General features: G+C 43.4%; 1 long non-coding RNA gene across 1 annotated transcript in view; it reads left to right on the top strand.

Moving 5' to 3' along the window:
* The first annotated feature begins 2,670 nt into the window (after window positions 1-2,670).
* Window positions 2,671-12,871, top strand: part of LOC148186219 (uncharacterized) — a 73,084-nt gene continuing 62,883 nt past the window's right edge. The window contains exon 1 of the long non-coding RNA XR_015775106.1: window positions 2,671-2,866. This is a non-coding gene — a long non-coding RNA (uncharacterized LOC148186219). The remainder of the gene's footprint in view (window positions 2,867-12,871) is intronic.

Below are 12,871 nucleotides of genomic sequence, written 5' to 3'. Positions count from 1 at the left end.
AATGAATAAATGAACGGGGACCATGGTATGTTTCATTCTTAATGAAGCGTGTAGTGAATGAATATTTCACACACCTGCTGTGTGTCTTTGGTGGGTTTTGACTGGGGACCCAGTCCCAGCCCGGGATGTATGAATGTTGGATTAAACATTCATCAAATGCTGTCACAAAAACTTTATCCTCTCTCCTGTCAACCGCACAGAAAGACGGAAACAGGCCCCTGCGCAGGCCAAAGTGGCCCAGCCATAATCTGAACCTCAGCCTTTGGTCTGCTTATCGTGAAGGTCAGGGACGCTCAACGAGCTTTGTTTGGGGGCCACTTTTGCAAAATGACAGGAGAGCAGGGGCCAATTGCAGCAGCCCCATACATGTGTCTAGGGTTTTAGGATTCCTTGTGGATTTTAGGACATTTCCAAGATTTTAGGATGTTTATAGGATTTTGGGACATTCCTAGGATTTCGGGACATTTCAAGTATTTCAGGATGTTTGTAGTATTTTAGAGCATTTCTAAGACTTTAGGATTTTTTGTGAATTTCGGGATGTTTTTAGGATTTTGGGATGTTTTAGGATTTCGGGGCACTACTAGAATTTTAGGCCGTTTCTTGTATTTTAGGAAGTTTGTAGGATTTTAAGATGTTTATAAGATAGTAGGACATTTCTAAGATTTTAGGATGTTTTTAGGACATTAGGATGTGTCTAGGATTTCAGGATTTCAGGAAATTTATGGGATTTTAGGATGTTTCTATAATTTTAGGACAGTAGGGTTTTAGGAAGTGACGTTTCTAAGACAGTAGGACATTTCTAAGATTTTAGGATGTTTTTAGGATTTTAAGAAGTTTTTAGGATTTCAGGAAATTTACAGGATCTTAGGACACTTCTATAATTTTAGGACAGTAGGGACTTAGCTTTGACTTCTGTCGGGGGGGCAGGGGATCCTCCCCTGTCACTTTTTTTGTGAAACAAGCTCTGTTTTGATGCTGTTTATGCACTCTGGCACCTTCTTACATACACAAGTGATTCTCTGTAAACAAGTGATTCCCAGTGTGAATAACTTTATTTTTATTGTAAATTACAAAATGGTTGGGGGGCCACCCGGCACCCTATCAGGGGCCAGATTTTGCTCGCAGTTCATAAATTGAGTATCACTGGTGTAGGGGAATTATTTAGGCTGCTCTGGAGTCATGTCAAAAGGCATACAGGTTATGTAGTGTGGGTTTATGGATATGGATGGGGTCAGCTCAGGTCAATCCCCTGCATTTCTAATATCCACCTGCTGTCTTGTTATTGCCTGCAGGTTCCTCCTCAGCCTCTCAACCCTCAGTAGACCACATCCTCTGCTGTTTGCTTGCTCCGAGTGTCACTGTAGCTGCTTACATGTATCTTGTGAGGGAGCCCGCAGGGACGTTTTGATGCATGGTTCATCGTACATGTTTTAATCATTCAGTCTCTCAGACACCTCCCAGGAGGGGACTGCTGCAGCACATTACCGAGTACACACAATTAGTGATATAATCATGATGATGATAATGAAATGTATTTAGAGCATATCAGCGTGGTTCACTCTGTTCGGGGAGACATTAGCAGGACTGCAGCCCTGGAAAAGCCTCGGTGCTCAGGCTCCCGGCGCTCCCCCTCTGGAGACCGACAGAGCCCGGCAGGTTGCCACGTCAGAGATTAGCAGTCATAGCAGTCGACTTGGCGTTCCTTCTGCGCCGTCAACTGCGAAAAGCCTCACCTGACAGGTGTTGCTCTCAATCAGTGCTCCTCTGCTCCCCCCCATATTGTCCTTGGAGTGCGATAGGGACAATAAAGCCTCCCCTCCCCCCTTTATACATCCTGACAGCCTCTAACAGGCGATGCTCTGAGATGTACCGAGCTTCCAGAAAAGAAGCAGTAAATCCCCCTCTCGATGAGAAACTATTGATATCACATCAGTGACATCAGCAGGAAACACAGTGCTGGTGTTTTATGTAGCTCCCCTCAGGGATGTTCAGTCACCTGGTAAAGGTCAAGGTGATAGCATGTCAGGATCAGAGGGAGGGCTTCAGTGCAGGAGTAACTGTACATGCTGGGAACTGTTAACAGACTGTCGGTCATGTGGACAGAATGATCACGAGTTACAAATAACACCAGAGGGCCAAGGGTATATTTATTTCTGAATACAATTTAATTCAAAGGGACAGTTCAAACCAACATGAAAAAATACACAGTTTTCCCGTAGTGCTATTTATCAATCTAGCTTGCTTTAGTGTGAGTTGTCGAATAGTGAATGTAATATTCACTATTCCCCTTCATTGTACTGTTAGCTTTCATTTTTTAAATACTGATTTATTTATTTTTTAAATCTTAGTGAACTGTGCTTTTAATTTTTATTTTTTTATATATTGGCAAACTACCCATTTATTTATTATTATTGTTATTATTTTTAATCTTTTCTTTCTTTCTTAATTTTTAAAAAAAATCTTTGCGAACCTTTCCTTTAATTTTTTTTATCCTGGCGAACCCTCCCTTTAACTACTGTGACAGGTGTAAAATTATTTTCACACCTAGAGGCAAGCCTGTGGGCTGCGTCAGGCTACTCTGTGACGGCGTCGGTTACCTGCAGCATAAATCAAACGCACCTTTGCCCTAAGGCGGACTAATTCAAACTGCGTGCTCCGCCCACTCTTCCGGTCCACTCTGTTCAGTTAGAAACGTCGCGAAAATGCCGGTCAAAAACTCCGACATAACTTAGCTGTAACGTCTTCAAGAAACGTGCTGTTTGTCTAACTTTTCGCTTAAAACGCAACTTCAAAGCTGCAGTTTCCTGTTCTGTGTGGAAATACTTTGCATCGGGAGTCTCCTGAAAACGGATTTATCATCAACAAGGTAAGCAGCTAGCTTAATTGCTGCTTATATGTACATTTTGGGGATGTGTTAGTGTCTGCTAGTGCTAATTTCTGCTGTTTTTTGGCCTTTTTCACGCAAAACATGTTGACTTGTCACAGTAATATAGGCACCGGTGTAAATACTGAAAATTAACAATGGGCTGAATTCCGTTTTGCTGCTGAAATATGTATGCAGGTGTGCTGTGTAGACTGTGTTGATATTGCTGTAGGCTTGCTAAGCTGTTTTCTTGTGGTTGTTTGGCATTTTGGATTTGACTGTGATGCTTTATGGTGTTGATCTGCAAAACATTGAAATATGCATTTTTGTTATGAGCTAAATGTGCTGTATATTTGTTTTAAAGGGCTTCTTGTTAGCTCAGTATAACCATTGACTTTTCAAATAATTGATAACCTGTTATCTTGGCTTTGTGGAAAACTCAGCAGTACATAACATTTCCTAGGAAGAGACTGTCTTTCACTGCTCAATGTTTTGGAAGTGTTTTGTTGGATAAAGGCCACAAAGTTGTTGGAGCTGCAGGGCGACTCCATCGTAGATTCACATAATAACTTGAGTCGAATGCAGTTTTGGAAAAAATATTGTTGTCCCTCTCTCCAAACACTGCTGCAAACACTTGCTGCGTCCTTTTGTTGGTGCTGCTCACAAAACCATTTCACAAGCTTCTACAACTGCTGTAAGGCTTTTTTTTATTGAACTCCATATTGGAGGCATACTGAAGTGTGTTGCCATAGCATACATTTTTGCCATAGCATACATTTTTTATATTAATATCCATGTTTAACAAATGTCCGTTAGTTGTAGGGCTGTGTATTGGCTAGAAACTGGCAGTATGTATCACGATACAGGGGTTACTATTCATGTTGGCATATATTGTAGTACTTTAATTAAGGCAATATAATGTATATTGCAATTTTTAAATTTTATTTATTTTTTAATTGATATTTTGATTTTTTTTTTATAGAAGAAGTATAGTGGTATCATAGTATAAAGAAGGGTTGAAAGATATTGTATTTTGTGCCAGTATCAGATATGCTGAAATGTTAATTTTTTCCCCACCTAATTTTTGAGATCATTAAGTCTCTTCTGTAGTGAAATTAACGTCTTATTATGCATACTCTTGTCGTGATGGCCCACCAGCAGATGGAGACAAAAAATACAATGCTTTTCAATGAACGTAATATTTATTCGTTGTGCACAATAAGAAAAAGCATATCTGTCATCTGCCATCATAGTTCATTTTAAAGTCAGCATCGGCTGATACCGATGATATTATCGCGCATCCCTAGTATGAAGACACCACCACCATATGCATAAAATCTGAGTTAAAACAATGCTTACTTTTTTACTGCAGTCAGATCAGTGGTATCTGTGTCATCCTCTTTTACACTGCCTGTTCAAAGTGGAAATGTCACACTGTTATTCTGTCTTGCTGTTCATTATAAAATGTATTGGGGTTAGAATCGCAGTTGTTTTACCTTTAACGCAGCAGTGGAAGTGACAGTGCTGAATCCAGGTCTATGTAAAAGAACAGCTGTAAGGACGGTAACATAGACAGGACGGGTGTGATGTCTTGACGACGTGTTATATGCGATGACCCATAACTCATTAGCCACCAAAAATGTCTGTCACTTGGTAAAATCTTTACTCTCCAACTATAGGACAAGATAAGCTGACATATGATATTTTTTGTGATGTCATGGTTATTATTTAGAAAGTGCTGTCGGCGCATATGTTATGTCACACTAGAGGCGGACGCTGTTGTGTTTACAGGTCCCATCCTTTACGCTGCTTTTGCTTCTGGGATGCTGGCATGCTTTTTAAAATCACACACCGGAGCGACATGATGCTACAGTTGCTTGGATTTGTTTGAAAATGCAAAGGAAACATAAAGAGGGGACTTTGTAGTGACCCTACAGCACGATCTCTGTGTAAAAAGGGCGACAGTCCCTGTAACAGGCTAGCAATAAGCTGTTCTGTTGGAGTGCAAGAGTTAAATTGACAACACACACCAGCAGTCTAAACACAAAATGAACCACTGTCATGAATCTTTGCATGTACACTATTAAAAGTTGTTAGTGTTTTTGAGAATTATTACAGTATAACAAAATAATATTTCAGTACTCAAGTGTATTGATATTTTGTTACACCCCTATTAGTTACTTGACATTGTATTTTCTTAAAAAAAGAGGGCAAAAATGTATTTGCTACATGGGTGATTCTGAGTTTAAAAAAGGTGTTTTTATTTTCTATTTTGTCATAAAAAATATCTTATTGAAAATAATGAGGACTGGCCAAGCTGTGTATCACCTGTGGTCATTTTGCATGATTGTGTTTATCCGCAGGACTCTCATATATGAGAAGTAACTTTCTAGAACTGCTGAATCAAAGGACTATTTGTTTAGTTTACAAAATCCTGCCACTATCTATTAGCTAGAGGGTATGTTTACCTGAGGCTAGGCCCTAATCTGTAGGTTGTTAAGTGAAACATGCAAACTGATTGGGTGGAACTCAGGAGGAAAACCAGCCTTTCTATTTATTCTCAGCGATAATGGCTGAATTATTCATCCTGTGTGATGATTAATTAAAAAAGGCCCCAGGTCCTGTGGCAGGTACAGGCTGCTGAGGCACATACTGACATTCCCATGTGATGTGCTGGATGTCTCTGCCTCCTCCCGCCCTCCTCCTGCTTTCCCTCTGCACGTCTTTAGGGAGGGTGGCCTCACACATGTTACATGCCTGTGCACCCAACTCTTTAACCTAATTCACAAATACATGAGGTGAAAGACTGGGGCCTGGTAATCGTATGTAAAAGCAGGCGGGGGGGTCAAGTTCAAGTAGTTTTTGTGACTTGAGTTGTAGATGTGATCGATGCATGACTCACATAGGACTCTACAATATTTGCTGTAATTTTGGTGATATTCTGAGTATTCTACCATGTGTTACTCAAGAGAAAATGCAGCGTAACAGGGTTTGTACTCCAGTCGGTTCCCTTTGCTGACTGAGTTTGATTTTAAACTATTCATAAATAGATTTTGCCCCATTGCACTGTTGATTTATATCAACAGGAGCATCAGCAGTGAACGATTTCATCCTCAACTCTCAGTAGTTGATAGATCGTTAGCATGTACATGAAAACCATAATTGATCTTTCAAACTCTAGATAGACTCTTGAACTAATGTGTTTGACCTATTCCTGTTTAAAGTGTTGTATGTTGTACAGTAGTACTTGCATTGATTGGTATTACTTTATGCTTGCAACACAAAATGACCACACAAGGAGAACTTGGTCTGCCAGTTGGTGCAGAGGTGCAGCGGCATGCTTGCAGTTTTTAGAGCATGGGCAAGACAGAAGACATAAATTGGACTCAGAAAATATATCAAATATCTGTGTTCAATAATTATATGGTCCAAAAAGTATGGATGAGGGATTCTGTTACTGACCTACATGTGTTGCACAGAGGATGGATCCCTGGATAAATCTTGGCTAGTTTTTCTTTGGAGATGAAGGCAGTTCAAGACCTTGACTGTGGATGTCCATGTTCAAGCAGAGATTTCTGATGCCCTGGGAGCATTTGTAATGATTTTAAAACAAAAATGCAACAATAATGTAACAATAAAATAGTGTTTTCTGAGGAGCCATGATGTTAGGAGGTAGAAGTCAAATGTGGTGACTGTATTAAGTGGTTACAGGTTAATCTCTGATGCAGAAACTGTTTGCTGTAAGTGAATGCAAAACAAGTATTTTTAACCACAGCTGTTAAAGCTGATACTATGACGTGGCTCTGCCACACGCTCTCCTTTGTGGGTTCTCTCTGAATAACATATTTTTTGGATCCTCTGCATTGATGCATCTTGTTTCAGTGTAACCAGAGGCTGGTTGCTGCCAGACTCAGGTAGGCAGCGGCTGTTGCGTCCTCTGACCTAGTGTGGGCAGCTGGCAGTGGGCAGGACATGCCCTGTGGCAGTGCCAGGGGAAGGCCAGGAGGGCTGGGGTCCAGGCCTGCTCTTGCCTCTGCTCAGGCCCCGCTAATGGAATGGGGCTGGGCCGCCCATATGGCACTTGTGAGAAGAACTGGGAGCTCTGGAGGTTGGCATGCGGAGTCACCAGGCAGTCTGCCGTTAGAAATTAAACAGGACAGGGCCAGACCTACGTGATCACCCCATGACCACCGAGCGTTATAGATGTGCTCGCTGATGGGGATGGAGACACACCTGCACCAGAGGCCTCCATCTGCCCCCCAAAGGACCAGAACATTGCTTTGGTGTTTTAAGCCATTAACTATACATTTTGAAATATTTCTCATCATTGGCAACGAGGGGTCGACAGATTATCGGCCTGGCCGATAATTGCAGCTGATGTTTAGCATTTTGCCAATTATCTGTATCGGCATTTTAGTTTAATTATCAACGATAATTAATTAGTTAAAAACTGCAAAGAAGGTGTCAGCTGGGAAGGAACTTATTTAAATTTTCACTTGACTTTATGAAAAAAGATGCTGAGAATTTGCTGTATTGGATGTTGACAGTTTTAGTTTTGATTAAACATTTACTAAAGTAATTTAAACAAAATTTTGAGGAGTTTGTTATATTTCAAATTCTAAGTATTGACAAAAAGATTTTCATTTTTATTGTTAATGCATATCGGTTACAGATATTGGTTATCTGTCTCATTAACTACTAATAATTGTTATCGGCATTGGCCCTGAAAAAACAATATCACTTGACCCCTATTGCCAACAATTAACCAAATCACCTTCAGGTTTTAAATTGATTCCCCACCTTCCAGGTGGCATTTGGTTCTTATTTTGTTACAGTATAGAAAAACAACTTGCAGACATGTTGTGGTTGCACAAGTAAAGGGCGAGGGCCGGTAAAGCTGTTTGAATGTAGGAAAATCTGTCAGCCAGCAGCAGCAACCATGCAACTGTCAGCTGAAAAAACAGGACAAAAGATGTGGTGGCTTTCCTAGTTGGCAAATAATTGCCCGCATGGACTATGATGTTCACAATATGATTTTATTTCAGTCTGAATGACATTTATCAGTTCTCTATTTAATCAGTCTCCCTTGACTTTTTTGTCTTTGTATGGGCCTTGTGGTTGTAGTAAAGTATATATGTAACTCTCGCTACTCAAATTTAGCGGTGGATCTGGCTTATCTGCTGCCTATAACAGTCAAACAGTGTGCAGACTCCTCCTACTCAGCATACCACAGGCGTATGCCAATGTGCTAATGACGCAGACCCATAAATGCTGTTGAGAGCAGTGAACAAAGATGACTTTCTTGAAATTGTTTCAGCCCTAGTTGAAAAGCACATTGTGGAAAAAACGAAATCATGAGACAAACAGTTAAAGTATACATGAGCATTGTCATTTTGGTAATTTCTTTAGAACAGAAGTTCAAATGCACCAAAGACTTTGACAGTAGTTTGCCATTAGATACTGTTGATAGTGAAAACAACATCAAGCATCGATGAAAGGCTCCATAATCCCTTCCTTTTTTGTAACACTAAACATACAATATTTTGTGTATGCCATTTCCAATGCACACCTTCTGCTCACTGCAATCCTCACTCTCTAAGACAAGGAGAGAGAAAGAATGTAAACATGATTACTTTGGCGAGTAATGATTGAACAGAAGTAGCAACACAAGGCAAACCTTCCCATTGTTGCTTAAAGTCACTAAAAGAATGTAAACACAGTTACATGGTATAGAGTGCCAAATCTATCTGGACACAGCACAACTTTATTTAGTAGCACTACAGTCAGACTTCCTGCTTCATCTGCAGTTACTGCCTCACCGTTGTTTCTGCGGAGCTGGTGGACAAAAACAGCTCAGGTTAATGAGCCAACAACTTGGAGAACGTCCTCTAGTTGGAGGTCAAGGAAAAATCAGTTTGCCAGGATGTACGTGGTGTTAGCCCCCGTGTACAGGCGCCGGCCAGATAGGCTGTGTGTAGGCAATGAGGTGGACGGGGGGAGAGCGGTGTAGCCCACCAGCCCTCTCTGGCACCAGACCGACCTGGCTCCTCTCTGAGCTGCGTGGGACCAGAAGAAGGAGAGCCACATGGGATGGGAGGAGAGTGTGTTGGAGCGGTCTGCAGTGCTGCAGTGTTAACAAATGTGTTCACATACTGTATGTACTGAGATAATGCTTACCCTCTAGAATAACTCCGTGCTCCTCGCTGGCTGTACCACACAGGCTGATGCAAACGGAACTAAAATAACCACTTCAGGGTGACACTGGCAATTTGTACTGCAGACCTAAAAAGGGAGAAATAGCGAGGGTAATTACAGTCAGCGGAAAAATAGTTTGACGTTGCCCTGCCCTGGTTTTCCTCCTAATACTCCATTAAAAAGTGAGGCCAGACTTTTAAAACAGGTCACTCTTGCTAACCCTCCCTCCCACCTCCATTTCTTCCACCTCCGCCTCCTCCACCCTGTCTTCATCCTCCTCCTCCTTCTCCTTCCACCACCCACCTCTCTGGATCTGGAACAAAAGCCACCTCCGCTGCCGCCACCTCCCCTCCCCATCTCCTGCTTTTCCATTTTATTGGTGACAGCTGCCGCGAAACAAACTCGCGGAGCGAGAGAAATGATGTGTCAGTGGAAGGTCCTTTAGCCCGCACTGCTAATCTGTCACACGCCGTTTGTTGTTTACTGTTTCCTCCTGCTCACCGACTGGCCGGCAGTGTGCGCCGTGCAGTAATGGCGACAGATGCTGACCCGCAGAAGTGTGAATCTTGCCGATTTCTCCCTGCTGTCAACCTGTAAATTACAGCTATCGGGAGTAATTAGACCCGATAAAGCCCTTCCAAGCCTCACCCCCCTTGACACACACACACAGACGGGCACACACACAGCTCTGGCCTGTCAGTGACCTGAGTGTGTGCCATTTTGAGAAAGAAGGCTGCAGGACCTGAGTGTTTTGCTCAAACCTATTTTTTTATGTTGTAGTTGTTTGTCTTCACAGTTATTACATTCAAAATGAAATTAGGGGTGTATTTAAATTCATTATCAGCAGCATTTACACTGCCTGTTCAAGGCAAGAATGTCACACCGTTATGCTGCCTCGCCTTTCTGTATATAACATCTGATCGCAGAAAAAGGGGACAAAAGTGTCTCATCTCTGAGCCTGGAACGGGTGTAGTTAGGGCTGTCCCTTGAAAATTAGAGGCTCAAATCATCGGTCGTTAGAGACCCTCTGTTGACTGAGGTTGTTTTAAGTCGAGCAGTCGGGTTTTTTTTGTGCAATGTACTATTGAGGAGTATTGGTCCCCAGATTTTGCTGCAGAGTGAGTGCTTTGACTTTCATTCTACCCTTTGCAGCTGCAGACATGCAGGCAGCAGCAGAGAGAGAGAGATTACAGCTCACAGCAAGTTAATATGATAGTCTCTGGCTTTTGTTGATATCTAGTGTTGGCAAAAATGTTGTTGCACATTTGTGATCTGTCGTTAGCTCCATTAGCTTGTTCACTGTGTAATGTGAATGCTGCTGTCACAGTGATCGATCTGCGGAGCCCATTAGAAGTTTAAAACTTTGTATGGAAAACAAAATGAAATGTCAAATATCCGTATTGATCTGCCAAATCAAGTTCAACTAACATAATTCTGAGTCGTGTACAGCCCAAGTATAATTACACATTGGAGCATAATGGTGCCACTGTCATTTAGTTCTGTGTAAAGATGAAGGGCGGTATAAACTTCACTCTATACGACTATGCCCTATAGCATAGTCCCTATAGCATAGTCGCTGTTATTGCAACTATAAAAGCCTCTGTGAAATATTGAGCACTCATTTTTGTTTTAAGGACTTTGTCTCTGTTTTGGGTCAAAGTCTGACATCTTTCCCCAAACACTTCATGACTTTGAGGACTCTTAAGATTGATGCTGGCAGCGGCTCGAGAGTTGCAGAGGTGAGTCTGTCCACGGAGAACTATCTCAGCTGAACCTGCAGACGCTGCCAGTCGTCATCTACTTATCCTCACCAAGGTTTTGCAGGGACAGCGGGGTCCTGGGCACAACCAGAGAAGTCAGTATCGAGGCCACCTTTTCTTGCCCTGGCATCCGTGTTCGGCCTGCAACCACCACGGCGGCCACCACTGCCAAGCATGCCCTTAAAAGCAGGGCCTGTGCCCCTTTAAGTAACTCGTGCGATACCAAAGGTCACGCAGCCAGGTCTTGTCATCCTCTCCCTGACTCTCTGCCCTCCTCCTCCTCCTCCTTTTACAGCCCTCGGTGCCCACTTCCTGACCATCGGAGCCAATCACTTTCCACCCCTCACCTCCTCCGCCGCCAATGCCGAGCGGCAATCTGTCACCCGGGCACTAGGAGATGCCACCCTGCCGGCCGCCTTCCGTACACTGCGGTAATGGCTTCTGGCAGCCCTAGAAAGATAAGTAACAGGCAAAAAGGCAGGAGAGTGGGTTGAAGAGGGAGGGAGGGCCGAGGGCCAGAGAGCAGAGGACCCTCTCTCACATCCAAGCTGCCCCCATCTCGCCGCTGCTCGACCCTCCTCTCCCCCTTTCGCCTCACCCCGCTTTGGCCCGGTCGCTTTGCACGATACTTCAGTGAATAAATGAGTCGTTTTAATCCGACTGACAAGCTGGCATTGCCCAGCCCTGCCCTCCATCTGTACTGGCGGCCAGCGCAGCAGCAGGCCCCAGGCAGCCCGATGTGCCAATCCAACACACAGCTTATCCTGGCTGTAGCTTCAGGGACAGAAGGGTTAGAGCTCTATGCGGCAGCTACCCTCTCCACCAAAAGAGCTATTTATATAAGAAAGGGATTAGCCGGTGGAGGCTTTGATGAACTGGAAAAAAATTATGAATTTGCTCCCATCTTGCTCTAGTGCACGTTTGAAGTCCTTGTCTTTTAAAACGAAAACTGCAGTTTATTTCCTGCTTTTCCGCGTGATCAAATAATTGAGTGTGAGTGTTAAATTTCACTTTACACCCATCCTCAAAGTGCAGATTTGTTTTCCAGGGATGAGTTTTTTTGGTTTTTTTTTACGAGGTGTTTTTTCTGAAATTACACTCTGCAACAGATACAACCGAAACTAGCCTCGTTTCCATCTGTCCCCATCACCGAGGGGTTAATTTTGCTCTGTCATCACTGGCACAGCGAGAGGCCAAATGCACTATCACTCACGCGGCCCGCCGTCCCGACCGAAAAAAACCCAGAGGGAGCGAAAAAACTTGGCCGCAGGAGGTGCTAAACCCTCTGCTCCATTTCCTCTCTCCACAAGCTCCTCTCCACTCCCTCGCTTGTCCATGTGTCACCTCCAAGTCGTTTGGGAAGGGACCTGGTAACATTTGAGTGCCCAATTAAGCGCAGGGGCTCAGTCCGGGCCCCCCTCTGGGTTCCGTTCAGGCACGTCACTGATGAGCGGGCTGCCATCTTCCCCTATGAACCACACACACACACTCGCGTACACTCCTCCAGCCCTTGCATTCTTTTTCATGCTTACTTCCCCCGTCTGTTCTGCCGCTTTTTTTTCACACAAACACACTCTCCTCCCTGGTTAAAGATCCCCCACAGATCTGATTGCAGCTTATCTTTGGAACAGGAGGTTACGACTGTTTGATCCATGGCTGCCGAACCCGTTGCCAGTTATACACCGGGGCCTGGATGCTGCTTATTAACCGGAGGGGTCCTCCCACTGCGCCGCTGAGAATCCGAGGGCCCGGTGTTTTGCTGCTTTTGGTGAAAGATTAAGCACTGTTTTCTTAAATTAGCCTGGAAAACATGAAGCATAAACATAAAAGGAAATATTCTTTATCCGCAAGGTCAACTCAGCGCTCATTATCACCCAGATTGAATAATTACTGAACTTAAGAAGTGTGGAAAAAATAAAACAACAACTCTGAGTTAGCGCAGTCAGGCCTTTTGAAGTGTTAAAGGAGTGCTTATTCCCTTAACTGGAGTGAAAGAGCATCGCTGGATAATTTAGGTTACAGGCTCGGCGGTGACAGCTGGGCAGCATTGAAC

This window comes from Plectropomus leopardus, chromosome 20, assembly GCF_026936395.1.
Source record: "Plectropomus leopardus strain MGB_pleo_1.0 chromosome 20, ASM2693639v1, whole genome shotgun sequence".
NCBI classification, from domain to species: domain Eukaryota; kingdom Metazoa; phylum Chordata; class Actinopteri; order Perciformes; family Serranidae; genus Plectropomus; species Plectropomus leopardus.
Note: the sequence above shows the minus strand (reverse complement) of the source record. Positions and strands in the feature narration are given on the sequence as shown.